This window comes from Cervus canadensis, chromosome 11, assembly GCF_019320065.1.
Source record: "Cervus canadensis isolate Bull #8, Minnesota chromosome 11, ASM1932006v1, whole genome shotgun sequence".
Taxonomy (NCBI): domain Eukaryota; kingdom Metazoa; phylum Chordata; class Mammalia; order Artiodactyla; family Cervidae; genus Cervus; species Cervus canadensis.
The window spans coordinates 72,111,148-72,127,428 of NC_057396.1; the positions used below are offsets into that span (position 1 = coordinate 72,111,148).

General features: G+C 40.3%; 1 pseudogene; it reads right to left on the minus strand.

Moving 5' to 3' along the window:
* Positions 1–4,954: 4,954 nt before the first annotated feature.
* On the minus strand, positions 4,955–5,960 carry LOC122449341 (annotated as a pseudogene).
* Positions 5,961–16,281: the final 10,321 nt, after the last annotated feature.

Below are 16,281 nucleotides of genomic sequence, written 5' to 3' on the forward strand. Positions count from 1 at the left end.
AAGATGAAATTTACCATTTTAAATACACACTTGAGTGGCATTAAATACCTCCACATTGTTGTGCAAACACCTCACCAACCATCTTCATAATGTTTCACCTTCTCAGACTGAAACTCCATATTCATTAAATAATTATTTATCATTCCTCCCTCCCCTCACGTCCTAGACATCATTATACAACTTTTTTTTCATGAGGGTCTGCTACTGCTGCTAAGTCACTTCAGTCGTGTCCGACTCTGTGGGAGCCCATAGACGGCAGCCCACCAGGCTCCCCCATCCCTGGGATTCTCCAGGCAAGAACACTGGAGTGGGTTGCCATTTCCTTCTCCAATGCATGAAAGTCAAAAGTGAAAGTGAAGTCACTCAGTGGTGAACGACTCTTAGCAACCCCATGGACTGCAGCTTACCAGGCTCCTCCATCCATGGGATTTTCCAGGCAAGTGTATTGGAGTGGGGTGCCATTGCCATCTCCCATGAGGGTCTAGGTGTCCATATATCATAATCTGTTTGGGAGAATAGAGGTTTGCTTCCTACTCTATGATGGGGAATCTTGAGGACATAAAGGATTATGCTTATGTGCAGAAGTGACTGAGAAAATCACACTCAACCAAACTTCTTTGTAGAATACCCCTGTATGAAAATGAAGAAAAACACTGTAAGTAGGAGAGCTTTGCTTCTGTTTCCTCTTTTTCAGACTCTGATGTGGAGTTAATTGCAACCTTGCCACCAGTCATCTGGAGTGATGTAATTCACTGGGCATTTTGAGTTCAGGATGTTTCTCTACCTAAGGAATGGATCAGGAGTAGGAATGGTTATGCTCCCTACCCACAGAACAATGCCCTATTGAGAGGCTGTCTTTGAGGAAAATGTCAGAGTCCTTGGGAATTTAGAGAAACACTTATTCACATAAGTAGAACATCGATTCCATCAGCTTGACTGGTTGGTTGGGGTTTTGTCCTGGGAGGAGGATGCCAGCAGACACAGGATGACTGACCCATAGTGGGACCTCCTTAGCAATGACCCAAAATAATTGCAATTCTGATTGATCATTGATTTCGAGAAGACAAGAAGGAAACTGCTTTTGTAATCATCCCTTTTTTTTTTTTTTTCTTCTGGAACACAATCCCTTAGATTTATCAAGACCCAGAGACACTCTGAGAGATAGTGAGGGACAGGGAGGCCAGGCGTACTTCAAGTCAGTCCATGGGGTCTCAAAGAGGGGGGCATGACTTCGTGACTGAACAACAACAAGGACATTTGAGTGTGATCTGATAGTTGACAGAACGGTGAAATCATGCAAAGAGATTGCTAATTCAATAGGAAGAGCTGGTCTCCTAATTTATAGAAGGAAGGATGTATTGGAAAGGGAAACAAGCTAACAATGAGAATTGGGTGGGAGAGGGAAGAGCAGGGTTGAGGTTAGGAATAACTGAGGAGGGACTTAAGTGATCGCATAGATTGGAGCCTAAGGTACTGTTTCCTTGTTTTGACCCCAGCTTGCGTGTGAATGGGGGTTCAGTTAGAGCATAAAGATTAATGAACAAAGGTTAAAATTTTAATAGTTAGCAACTAAGATTTCTAAGAGGAGAGAAGGCAGTTGCATGCAGAACACACATAGCTACATTAAAACTAAATTGGAACCCTTGCATATCTATTAATAGCTCGCAATAGAGGGCAAAAATGTGATATGGATACAATTATTCATGAGGAGGCTTGAGATTAAGAGCAAGATTCTGTTTTGGTCCCAGTTTTTCCTGAGAAGTAGGGAGCATAGCATCCTCCTGAGATACATGGAAATTTTGTGGGGATAAAGTTTATAGGAGATCAGTGAAAATTTAGAACATATACTAAAAAGAATGTGTGGGAAGAAGGAACTGTTTGGAACAGCCAGAACATGTGCTTAAGAAGTTTTGAAGATGTAGTTCACATTAGAGTTGAAATTTTTGTTGTCACTCCTAGTTAATAATGGGCTCCCCAGGTAGCTCAGTGGTAGAGAATCTGCCTGCCAATGCAGGAGCTTCAGGAGACTCAGGTTAGATCCCTGGGTAGGGAAGATCCCCTGGAGGAAGACATGGTCATCCACTTAAGTATTCTTGCCTGGAAAATCCCACTGACAGAGGAGCCTGGAGGGCTACAGTCAGCCCATGGGGTCACATATAGTCAGACATGACTGACTGACTGAGCAGCAATAGCTAGTTAATAATTTTCTTCAAGATTACCTTATATCTCAGGTGGAGGGAAAGACATGATTGTGTATGAACATGTGGTTTAGATACTTCAGTTACTGTAGTGCATTTAGTTCAGTTCAGTTCAGTCGCTCAGGCATGTCCGACTCTTTGTGACCCCATGAACTGCAGCACGCCAGGCCTCCCTGTCCATCACCAGCTCCCGGAGTCCAACCAAACTCATGTCCATTGAGCCGGTGATGCCATCCAGCCATCTCATCCTCTGTCAGTCATCCCCTTCTTCTCCTGCCCTCAATCTTTCCCAACATGAGGGTCTTTTCAAATGAGTCAGCTCTTCTCATGAGGTGACCAAAATATTGGAGTTTCAGCTTCAACATCAGTCCTTCCAATGAACACCCAGGACTGATCTCCTTTAGGATGGACTGGTTGGATCTCCTTGCAGTCCAAGGGACTCTCAAGAGTCTTCTCCAACACCACAGTTCAAAAGCATCAATTCTTCGGTGCTCAGCTTTCTTGATAGTCCAACTCTCACATCCATACATGACCAATGAAGCAAAAATGCTCTATTTGGACTTGTTTTTGTAAAGATTGCCATTTACTCATTCTGTGTTTTGAGAATGAAGATAACTGCAAAAGTGATGGAAACCTTTTCTCTCCTTGATATTTATAAGTCTTTTAAAAGATGAAAGGAGTCAAGGTAACTGGTCAGGAAGGATCATTTTGCTGTGGCAACAAATGAATCCTGAATTCTCAGTGGCTTAACACTTCAACTTTCATGTTGTGTTCAGGCCTAATTCACGGAGAGATAGTTGCTTCTCTAGGACAGCTTTTCCAGATAGCTATGGGTTGACACAGCTTGCTTCACTGGGTCACCCTGCCATCTCAGTGTGTGTCTTCCAGGCTTGCTGTAGCAGGGAAAAAGAAATGGAAATAGTCCTGGCGAGGAACATACTGACTTCTCAATGTTTTAGCCTAACTGTGACACATATTACTTCCTGTTTAAAAACAAAGGGGCTGGAAAATATCGTAGTAACATATGGATTCTTAGTGATCAGCAAATGGATTGGTAACACTCGAAAAAAAAAAAAAAAACAATCTCCCATTTCAGGGGTTTCCCAGATGGTGCCGTGGTAAAGAGTCCACCTGCCAATGCAGGAGACAGAGAGACGTGGGTTCAATCACTAGGTCAGGAATATCCCCTGGGGAAGGGAATGGCAACCCACTCCAGTATTCTAGACTGGAAAATCCCATGGACAGAGGAGTCTGGCGGACTGCAGTTCATGGAGTCAGAGTCAGACATGACTGAGTGTCTCCCATTTAGAATAAATTACTTACTAAACCACTGAAGATTAATGTATATGCAATGAACACCTTAGGTATTCCTATGGAGTCATTTGGGTTAATTCAAGTCCTTCTGAAGGTAGATGTAACTTTGATGGATTTCCAAAACTTGAGTCCTGGCCCCAATTTGCATCCCTTTCTTTTATTGGGATTATTTCCTTTAAACTTGCACTGTGTCTATATCTCAAATTATTTTCCATCTCATTGGTTTACAATTGGTCTAAAATTTTCCATTCAAATTTGAATGTGCATGCTTTCTCACTTGATTATTTACCTCTCACCAACTTAATTTTTGTTTGTACAGGATACTTTTCTATCCATTAGCTAAAGCACAAATCTGTCCCCCTAAAACTATTTGGATATCTTTTACAAAAACAGCGCTCCACAAAACTCTGCCTGGGAAATTGTGTGCAAGATAGCTCTACAGTTGTGCCTGGAAGAATTTTATATCCCTTCTTGGCTTTAGACATAGATAATAATTCATTTTGATAAGAGCCCAGATTACACTGTAAAGGGTGCCCCTGGAATTGTGCAGCACTTGGTACTAATTTTGGAATGAGTCCTGCCTTTATGTCACTCTCATTTCTCAAAACTCATTCATTTCTCACTGGTCATCATCTCTCACAATAATAACCCTACCTTGCCTACAGTACTAAAACTATTCATTTTAAAAAAAAAATATGTGGTTGTTTGGACTTATTGTTTATTTAAATACTGTGGTTGTTAGGACTTATTTTAATTATTTGGCCTATTGGTTATATACTGTATATCTGAAGCTTTACAGAGAATCATTCTACTGAAAACAGTAACTCAAAGTTTTTCCAGCCTCTGTGATTCTTTAAGTTGATTAACAATGCCCCTTTGAGGGCTTCCCTGGTGGTCCAGTGAAGAATCCACCTGCCATTGCAGGGGATACGGTTCAGTCTCTGACCCGGGAAGATCCCACATGCTGAGAAGCAACTAAACCTGTGAGCCACAACTGCAGAAGCCCACGCACCACGACTGCTGAAGCCCTGACACCTAGAGCCCGTGCTCTGAAATTAAGAAGCAGCTGTGATGAGAAGCCTGAGCACGTCAACTAGAGAGATGCCCTTGCTCACTGCTACAAGAGAAAGCCCGCATGCTGCAACGAAGACTCAGTGTAGCAAAAAAAAACAAAAAACCCTGAAAAAGGAAGATTAAAAAGTATTTTTTTTAAAAACAACATCCCTTGATTAGTAGTAATTTATAGAAGCAAATAAGTTTCTAATTGAAGAGCTTTAGTCATCATTTAATCAAATCTTGATATTTTATTAAAGATGAACCATTAAAGATTCCAGAAAGCAAGGGGGTGAATAATATACTTAAAGTCACATATGTTAACTTCAGAATCATTTTCCTTTCTATTAGTCACTCTTGTCCTTAAGTATGAATAGATTTTATCTTCTCTACTCACAAAAATTATTACCCAAGGTTACTCTTTGGCTCCAGAGTGTCTTCATGGCATTTTCACCTCTGAGTTTCTGAGGGTGTAGATTAAAGTGTCTAACATGGGTGTTACCATGGTATAAAGCACAGCCAGCGCTTTTTCAGTAGGGAAGGTGATCATGGGCCGAAGGTACACAAACATACAGGCTACAGAGAACAGGACCGCTACAGCAACATGGGGAGCGCAAGTGGAGGGAGCTTTCTGCTGTTCTGCAGTGCTGTGTGTTCTTAGAGAGCAGAGGATGAGAACACAGGAGGTGATAAGAATAGAAAAGATGAGCATACTCATCAGCCCCCTGTTGGCAGCAACAAAAAGACCAAAGACGTGAGTGGCAGTGCAGGAGAGTTCAGCAGGGGGAAAAGGTCACAGATGAAATGGTCAATGACGCTGGGGCCACAGAAGGACAACTAGCCTATAAAAATAATTTGAAACAGAGAGTGAAGAAACCCTCCGGCCCAGGCCATGGCCGCCAGGAGGCCACACACGCGCCTGTTCACTGTGATGGCGCACTGCAGGGGCTTGCAGAGGCCACGTAGCGGTCACAGGCCCTCACCATGAGCAAGAGGATCTCAACTCCTCCAAAGAAACGCTCTGCAAAGAGCTGAGTCATACACCCACTGAGGGAGATGGCTTTCTTTTGAGCAAGTAAGTCAAATATCATTTTGGGGGCCATGGTAGAAGAGCAGCAGCAGTCTATGAAGGACAAGAAGACAGGAAAAAATACATGGGGGAACCTAAGGCTCTGCTAGTGGCGACTGTCACAGTGATGAGTAGGTCGCCTGCCACAGTGAGAAAGCAGAGGAGGGTAAACAGAGCGAACAGGAACTTCTGTACCTCTGGGCTCTGTGTCAGGCCAAGCAGGATGAATTCCGTCACATTGTTCACTTGTTCCCGGAGTCCAGTCTGGCGTTCAGATAACTGATTTCCCTGAGAATAGCACAGGGATCACAATTGTGAGGATCAATTTAGACCAATCCCAGTATATTTTCTCAGAATTATTTTTTGTAAGAAAAACATTAGGCAGATAAACCCAAGACTTAAAGTTGGGCCACATTATTATTAGCCACAAAATGAACACATAACTGTCTTCTCTCTCACACACACACCCCCACTCACCCACACATGCACATACACATTCATGTACACAAATGCAGTTTTATCACTGTTGACATTCCAGTCATCTTCCTACAAGTGTACATTGATGGGTATTCCCCCCCAAATGCTCATGTATTTTCTCCTGTAGGAAGAGGAATAAAAAGAGGACCCACACGAAGGAGCAGAGGCTTGAGTTCCTGAGAATTTACTCCCTGTGTCCCTTCTCTACTCACTTGGCTGATGAGGTGCTGCAGAATTTACTATTATCACTTTTACCTAGTTTCAGGGTGAATATAAAACATCAGGTAAACTCAACTCAAAATTAGGGATAATGTAGTTACACCTCAGAAAAAACTGAATGGAATGAATGCTTAAGGCCCCAGTAAGGTACAACTTCTTTACTTAAGGTATACTTCTTAACGAGGTATCACTGAGGGCGTCCCTGGTGGCTTAGGTGGTAAAGAATTCACCTGCAGTGCAGGAGACCCTGGCCCAATCCCTTGCTAGGGAAGATCCCCTGGAGAAAGAAATGGCAACACACTCCAGTATTCCTGCCTGGAGAATCCCATGGATAGAGGAACCTGGTGGGCTACAGTCCATGGGGGTCACAAAGAGTCGGACATGGCTGAGCAACTTCACTTTTTGTGCTTTCACTTTTGAGGTATAACTGGCAGTTATATTTGTGAATTTATATTACATTCAAATAAAACTTTCTAAGAATACCACCACACAAGAAGAAAAAAGAATATTTTGAGGAGGATAAAATAGCATGATGTAATGCAATATCTCCAAAATCACTGCAGATGGTGATTGCAGCCATGAAATTAAAAGACGCTTACTCCTTGAAAGGAACCTAAATATCATATTAAAAAGCAGAGACATTACTTTGCCAACAAAGGTCCATCTAGTCAAGGCTATGGTTTTTCCAGTAGTCATGTATGGATGTGAGAGTTGGACTGTGAAGAAAGCTGAGCGCCGAAGAATTGATGCTTTTGAACTGTGGTGTTGGAGAAGACTCTTGAGAGTCCCTTGGACTGCAAGGAGATCCAACCAGTCCATCCTAAAGGAGATCAGTCCTGGGTGTTCTTTTGTAGGACTGATTTTGAAGCTGAAACTCCAATACTTTGGCCACCTCATGCAAAGAGTTGACTCATTGGAAAAGACCCTGATGCTGGGAGGGATTGGGGGCAGGAGGAGAAGGGGACGACAGAGGATGAGATGGCTGGATGGTGTAACCGACTCGATGGACGTGAGTTTGAGGAAACTCCGGGAGCTGGTGATGGACAGGGAGGCCTGGTGTGCTGCAATTCATGGGGTCGCAAAGAGTCAGACACGACTGAGCGACTGAACTGAACTGAATGCAATATCCCCCAGATTTATTTGAAACATTATGATTCACTACTTGGAGAATTTTTATCATGTTTAGGTTTCAGAGGAATTTTGTAAATCAAGCTCGCTTTACGGAAGACTATGAAAAATACTCTAGATCTCTTTAGAAAACAGGTACTTTTAAGGTAAGGAAACTCAAGCATTATAATTTGTTTAGCAGCGTGTGTTCTGTGCAGTAAGGTATTTCTAAATTCTGTTTTCACTGGTTAGAAGCTATGTGATGACCTTAGTCTTACTGTACCTAAACTTTCTCATGTACAAATAAAGAAAAATAACAGATGGTATGGAGGAATTGAAGAATATTATTATTATATAGATCAAAATGTTGTACTAAAAGTAAAATGCATAACTTGCCACATACTCCAAATTTTTGATGAGTATAAAGGTGAACAAACAGACCTATCATTATTCTTATCTTTGAAATACTTGATTATTATAGTTGGTATCTAGAAAGAACACAAAGAGAGAAAATAAGTGAATTAATTAATCAACTCAAGAGGTTAGAAAAGCAACTAAATATATTCAGAAAAAGTTGAATGCAGAAATCAACATATTAAATAATAGAAAACTAGTAGACTATAAAGGAATTCAAATGTTTTTTAGAGTTTTAAAAATATGAATGAAATAAATGAGCAGATAAGCTCAATAAGAGGCAAGTATGGTCAAACTGTAAAAGGCCATTATTTTTAAAGAAAATTTGAAGAAATATTATGTGTAGTTCATAAAAGATTTTTTAACAACTGAATATACATTTTTCAAATATCTTTTATGCCATCACCAAATAAAATAAAAAGGAAAAGAGAGAAAAAAAAGGTAGCATGCATTAAAGACTTTTAATAAAACAGATATCTTCAAAAACAGAAAATCAAATGAACAAATATATATCTAATCTCTAGGTGGGGAAGAGCATTTTAAGCAAAATCCAGTGGTATAAAAACTAGGACAAAGCTAACAGATTTAACTACATAAAGGTATAGAACACATTGGGAAACTATTTGCAACAAGTCTGATAGATAACTATTATCATAGACATAGTTTTTACAAAAAAAATGTTCTACCTACACAATTATAAAAATTAACAAAACTTTTTAATAAAAAGAAAATTCTTAGAAAAAACATTAGATGCCTTAAAAAAATCCCTATTTCATAAGCCATCAAGGAAATACAATTTAAAAACAGTGAAATACTTTACATTAGAAAATGAGCAAAAAATTATGATAGTTTTATTAGTATTGTGTTAATATAAAATATTCTGGAAAGAAGTTTGACTTTGTATAGTAAGGGCTTTAAAATTGGTCATACCCCTTGATCCAGTACTCCTTATCCTTCAGAATCTATTCTGTATAAAGATTATGGACAAAAACTGCACACAAGCTATATTTTATATTTTGTATGATAATAAAAAAGTGAAAACAATTCAAATGTCTACATAAAGAGGAACAATTAAGCAAATTATAATTATAAAATATCAAGTGACCATTGGGGCTATTTACAGGAAAAATTAATGTGGTGTGAAAAAATTCGTCCAACATAATATTGAGTGGAAAACACAAGATATTAAACAGCTTCTTTATTATGATCTAAATGGTCCAAAATGACATATAAACATAGAAAAGCACCTGAAAGAAATGCTCTAAAGTCTAGTAATGCTTATTTGGATTATGGATTTAAGATAAATTTTTTATTCTTTTTAAAATTTTCTGATCTGAATTTCCTACAAAGAGAATATATTACCTTTATAATAAGAAAAATAATTTAATAAAAGAGATAGTATTCTGTGTGACTCCTTTGCTTATTATTCATAAAAATCTGTGACAGCAGAAATAGGTGTCTAAACCTAACTCACCTGTAATTTGAATACCCTAGTATGAGATGGTTGGCATCACCGATTCAATGGACATGAACTTGGGCAGTCTCTGGGAGATGAGGAAGCACAGAGAAGACTGGCGTGCTGCAGTCCACGGGGTCGCAAAGAGGTGGACATGGCGATTGAGCAACAACAGCAAAGCATCCCCTTGGGAAAACGTGATAAAGCAGCCACAGATTGTGCTTACCTCTCCGGGTGCATTTGGGAAATAAGTGACGTGCTCATTTCATAACAAGGTGTTACTTGTAGAGCATAATTTGCTTGGGGGTAGCGATCATTGACCTATCAACAACTGCTGCTTCAAAGGTTTATTCACTTTTTATCTTAATTGTAAATTTCCTTTTCCTTACTTAATGATTTGAAAATGATTGCTGAAAGAGAATTCCTAAATAATGCTGAGTTCATGGACTGTGTTTTAGGTTTACTTTATTCGCTCATACCATTATGTGAGTGAGGTACACACATCTCAGCTCAGATAACAAATTTCTTTAGTCTGACACCTTCCGAAGTGTTAGGCTTTGAAAGAAAGTGATGGGAAAAAACCTAACCATTGGAGGAAATTTCCATTTATGCCGTCTTACTATACATTTGTCAGTCTATCTTTTGCTCAGATGAAGTGTATTAAAAAGAGCCACTTGACTTGATATCTATCCTGACTTAAAGCCCTGGAAATAGCAAACTGTTAAAGTAGAAAAATTAAGAATTGTAAGCACCATAAAATCAGCAACAAATAAAAGTTGATTTGAGGTAGCAATTCCCTGAAGTTATCTCTTTCAAATCTTTTTCTTACTAAGCCTGTGCTAAGCCTATAGATATCTTATTTGGTTCCTAGGAGTCTGGATCCAAATGTGTTGAAGACTCAAAACCACACAGCTTCTGTGATTCGGGGATGATTATGCTTATATGGTCTTCCTGGGTTCATCTTTACCAACACTTTCAAGTGTGGTTACAGGGAAATATTTAAATAAGTATTACTCAAGTGCAAGGAGTTAGGGAGTCTCTGTTCTCTCAGCTCCCAGAGGGTTAGAACTAACAGCTTCAACCAGGATGGCAGCCAAACCAGTTTATCCATTCTCTCTTGTGGCCATGGCATCTTGATCAAGGAGATGAAGGAGGGGCATCTGGGCTGGGTTTGCAGCCGCTCTATGACTGTGTTTATAAAATGATCTTGGACTCTGGGACCCAAGGCACAGAAGGTCCTAGTCATGGGATAATGGATGCATGAGCTCCCTAGTGTTCATAAAACAGCCTTGTTAATACCTGTCTCACAGAGTTACAGGAGGGATTGAGGAAGATAACATGTGGAAATATCTAAGTCCCTGTAGAACTGCTATTCTACTGCTAATGCCCTGGAGATAAAGGCGTGTAGGCTAGATTGGCTCAGACTGTAAAGAATTTGCCTGCAATGCAGGGCATCTGGGTTTAGTCCTTGGGTCAAGAAGGTGCCCTGGAGAAGGGAATGGCAACCCATTCCAGTGTTCTCGCCTGGAGAATTCCAGGGACAGAGGAGCCTAGGGAGCTACAGTCCTTGGGATTGCAACGACTCAGACACGACTGAGCAACTGCCAGGCTAGAGAAACTGCTTTTAGTAACAGAATAGTGAATTGTGATTAACTGTAAGAGTTTTGCTGCCTCTTCTGTTGGCTAACTATGTGATCTTGGGCAAGCTCCTCAGCCTCTTTCTTTATACCTGAGTTCTCTCACTTGTAAGACGAGGGTGATAGGAGTACCTGTCATGGGATATTGTGGGGTTTCTACGAGTTAGCACGTGTGAAGTGCTTACAGTGGTGCTTGGCATAAAGCAAAAGCTCATCGGTGTCTGTTGTCACTTTCTGTAGAGGAAACCAGAGCACATGGCTCGACTGATTCAAGTTTCTGGAAAGAATTGTCTTAACTCACATACATGGCTTCTTTATTCTTAAGGTTGGTAGAATCTGGGCAAATACAGAAACTAAGAGAGAAGGAAGGTTAAGTTTTAAAGTATTGAATACTGATTCATAAGTCATTATAGTTCAGAAATCTATGGATGTTCAGCCATCTCTCACTAAAAAATCTGACAGTGTAGTTGAGTCTTAGAAAGGTTGTAGGAGATACAGGAAATGTGGATGCAATGAGAACTAACAGATAATGAGCACTCTGTATTTGCATCACTGTGCTACCTACATGTGGTATTTCATCTAATTCTCACATAATCTCCATGTGGGATATATTAATCCTACTTTATATAAATGAAAATTGATGCTTACTGTGAGCATCTTTTGACCAAGATCTAAAAGGTAGACCTTGATTTAATTAATAAGTAGACCTTGGATTGAAATACAAGCTGGTCTAATTTCTAAGCTTGAGCTCTAACAATTATGTTATTTTAGGGCACTGGACATTGATTCCGTGATGTGATTCATGCGCTGGGATGAGGTGGGGGAGGTGGGGGAGGAGGTGCTGATTCAGACCAGCTGTGCGTTGTCTAGAGGCCTTGCTCTTACCACCAGTGGCACGGAGGACATATCCCGCAGACAGACCCCCTGTGTAGCATTGACCAGAAAGGACCATTGAGAAAAGAGGACATTTCTCATCTTCATTTCCACATTTGGCCCTCATCTGGGATATCTTCCTAAGCACTCTGTTGGGAGTTTTCATTCTGGAAATTTCCAGATACTTTCAGAGTAGAAGGGAAGACTGACCAGATGTTCAGACCCAGGACCAGGAGTATCCTCTATATGAATGGGACATGGTGGAGTCCTAGAGAAATAGTATACCAAAGACACAAACCTGGGTATTGATGATCAATCCTATTTACTGTAAGATTTTATGCTTGTTACTGAACTTATCAGAAGCTGTAAAACAGCTTAAGTGCAGCTTAAATAAATAGGGGTTATTAGGAGTAACACCAAAAAATAGCACATAAAATTATCCATTAGTGCTTTATGCATAAAAAATGTTTCCTGAAATAAGTTGAGAGAAAATATTGCATTTCTTCACTACTATAATACTATTGATCATCATTTATTGAATCCTAGCTAAGCTGTGCAATCTTGGGTAAGTTATTCAACTTCTCTGTGCCTCACTTTCCTTTAGTTTATAAAGAAAGATAATAATAGTACCTCATAGAATCAAATTAGGTGCTTAGGTACTGTCTTGGGATATGGGATTGAAGATGATTGTTTTTCAAAATGGGAGAAAGTTGGTCATGTCTAAATACCGATGAGAAGAGCTAAAAGAGCAGATGAGGGAGGGTGAGAAATTGGGAGAGAGGAAGAGAAGAGGAAGACGTAGGGGAAGGAAGATGGGAGAGGACAGGGAAGGAGAGATAAAGCTATAGGCGTGAGGAGGGAGCAGTCAGTAGAGGCTTATTATGTATGCAGATAGTGTTAGTTGTCCACAGAGGAGCTATTTCTCAGCTTCTTTCTCTCAACCAAATCTCCATTTGTTCTGGTACCAGGTGCCATGTGTTTGGGAGAAACTGGTCCATCCCCAGTTCATAGTGTGAATCTGAATTAGTTTAAGTAGCTATGACTATGTTTTTCTCCTTTCTAGTGATAAACTTAGGGATAGGCATGTGACACAATTCTCGCTAAGGAAAAAACTATGGGTGTTCTTTTCAAAAACATTTTATTGAAATACAGTTGATTCACAATACTGTGTTAATTTCTTCTGTACAGCAAAGTGACTCAGAATATATATATATACACACACATATATATGTATGTATGTGTGTATATATATGTATGTATGTATATATATATGTCTATATTCTTTTCCATTATGATTTGTCACAAGATATTGAATATGGCTCCTGGTGCTAAATCATCAGACCTTGTTTATCCATCCTGTATATAACACTTTGCTTCTGCTAATCCTAAATCCCATTCCATTCCTTCCCTCCCCTATTCACCTTCCCCCTTGGCAACCACAACTCTTTTCTCTCTGTCTGTGAATCTGTTTCTGTTTTGTAGATATGTTCATTTATGTCATATTTTATTTATTTATTGTAATGTTTATTGGAGTATGGCTGATTTGCAATGTTATGTTAGTTTCAGGTGTATAGCAAAGTGAAGCAATTATACCTATACATATACCCACTCATTTTTTGGTGTCATATTTTAGATTCCCCATATAAGTGATGTCATAAGGTGTTTATATTTCTCTTCCTGACTTCCTTTTCTTAGTATTATAATCTCTCGGTCCACCCACGTTGCTGCAGATGGCATTGTTTCATTCTTTTTGAGGGTTGGATAATATTCCGCTGCATATATGTACCGCATCTTTCTTTATCCGTTCCTCTGTTATGGACATGTAGGCTGTTTCCTTGTATTGGCTATGTAAACAGTGTTGCTGTGAATGCAGGCATGCCTGTATCTTTTGAATTAGTTTGTCTGAACACATGAAAAGATGCTCAACATCACTCATTATCAGAGAAATGCAAATCAAAACCACAATGAGGTACCATTACACGCCAGTCAGGATGGCTGCTATCCAAAAGTCTACAAGCAATACATGCTGGAGAGGGTGTGGAGAAAAGGGAACCCTCTTACACTGTTGGTGGGAATGCAAACTAGTACAGCCACTATGGAAAACAGTGTGGAGATTCCTTAAAAAACTGGAAATAGAACTGCCATATGACCCAGCAATCCCACTTCTGGGCATACACACTGAGGAAACCAGATCTGAAAGAGACACGTGCACCCCAATGTTCATTGCAGCACTGTTTATAATAGCCAGGACATGGAAGCAACCTAGATGCCCATCAGCAGATGAATGGATAAGGAAGCTGTGGTACATATACACCATGGAATATTACTCAGCCATTAAAAAGAATTCATTTGAACCAGTTCTAATGAGATGGATGAAACTGGAGCCCATTATACAGAGTGAAGTAAGCCAGAAAGATAAAGAACATTACAGTATACTAACACATATATATGGAATTTAGAAAGATGGTAACAATAACCCTATATGCAAAACAGAAAAAGAGACACAGAAATACAGAACAGACTTTTGAACTCTGTGGGAGAATGTGAGGAGGGGGATATTTCAAAAGAACAGCATGTATACTATCTATGGTGAAACAGATCACCAGCCCAGGTGGGATGCATGAGACAAGTGCTCGGGCCTGGTGCACTGGGAAGACCCAGAGGAATCGGGTGGAGAGGGAGGTGGGAGGGGGGATCGGGATGGGGAATATGTGTAAATCTGTTGCTGATTCATGTCAGTGTATGACAAAACCCACTGAAAAAATAAATTAATTAAAAAAAAATAAACTGTTTTCATAAAACTGCAAAAAATAAAAAATAAAATAAATGAATTAGTTTGTCTGAGTAAATGCTCAGACGTGCAATTGCTGTGTCACGTGGCAATGATAGTTTTGTTTCTTTCAGGAACCTCCATCCTCTTTTCCATAGTGGCTGCACCAATATGCATTCTCACCAACTTTGTAGGAGGGTTCCCTTTTCTCCAAATGTGGGTGCACTTCAGAGTGATGCTTCTTTGTTCCTAATAAGAGTCATGGAAGCAGTTTATTTTCTTTTCTGGAAAATGCTTTTTCACAAGGGAATGCCAGAATTGCCACTTGTCAGTAATCAGTGGGATTTTGGACTGAGCAGTTACTTGAAACACTAAAAAGAACACACTAATAGATGATTTGTTGGCTTGTAATTGAAAGTTATGACCAACCTAGATAGCATATTAAAAAGCAGAGACATTATTTTGCCAAAAAAGTCCATCTGGTCAAGGCTATGGTTTTTCCCGTGGTCATGCATGGGTGTGAGAGTTGGACTGTGAAGAAAGCTGAGCACCGAAAAATTGATGCTCTTGAACTATGGTGTTGGAGAAGACTCTTGAGAGTCCCTTGAACTGCAAGGAGGTCCTACCAGTCCATCCTAAAGGAGATCAGTCCTGGGCGTTCATTGGAAGGACTGATGCTGAAGCTGAAACTCCAGTACTTTGGCCACCTCATGCGAAGAGTTGACTCATTGGAAAAGACCCTGATGCTGGGAGGGATTGGGGGCAGGAGGAGAAGGGGATGACAGAGGATGAGATGGCTGGATGGCATCATCGACTCGATGGGCATGGGTTTGGGTAGACTCCGGGAGTTGGTGATGGACAGGGAGGCCTGGCGTGCTGCGATTCATGGGGTCGCAAAGAGTCGGACACGACTGAGCGACTGAACTGAACAGAACTGAATTGAACTTAACCTGAAACTGCTTTTTATTACTGAAGGACGTACATTATTGAAATCTAAAATACCCTGAATTATGTCAGATGATCATTCTAGTATGTCGGGAAATGAACAGAAGAGTTATTTTATCAAATAGGAAATCAAATTTAAGAAAATGTGAATGTGGCAATCATTGCATGTATGAACAATGGCTGCTTTGCCTTCAAGCCCTATATTAGATCCTCCTGAAGAATATGTAAACCTCATGGCTGAAGGAGTCCCTCCCTATGATCAGTTATTGGAGGATGCCAAGAATCAGTATTATTTACAAATGGTGGCTCAAGAGTGAAAAGCCATCTCTCAATCTGGAAAGCAGCAGCATAGAAACCAATTCACTGAAGAGGAAAATGTAAATCTACTCAATGAATAGAATTAAGAGTGGTGCTCCCTCTGTTGCAGGAAGGGGGACCCCTTCCAGGGCCCGAAACTGGGCTCTTGTCTAACACTCGGAAATGAATTGTCCGAGGAGACACATGTGCTGACAAAGCAAGAGATTGTATTGGGAAAGGACACCCGGGTGGACAGCAGGAGGGTAAGGGAACCCAGGAGAACTGCTTTGCTGCGTGGCTCGCAGTCTTGGGTTTTATGGTGATGGGATTAGTTTCCGGGTGGTCTTTGGCCAATCATTCTAATTCACAGTCTTTCCTGGTGGCGCACGCATCGCTCAGCCAAGATGGATGCTAGCAAGAGGGATTCTGGAAAGTGGACGGACACGCGGTGT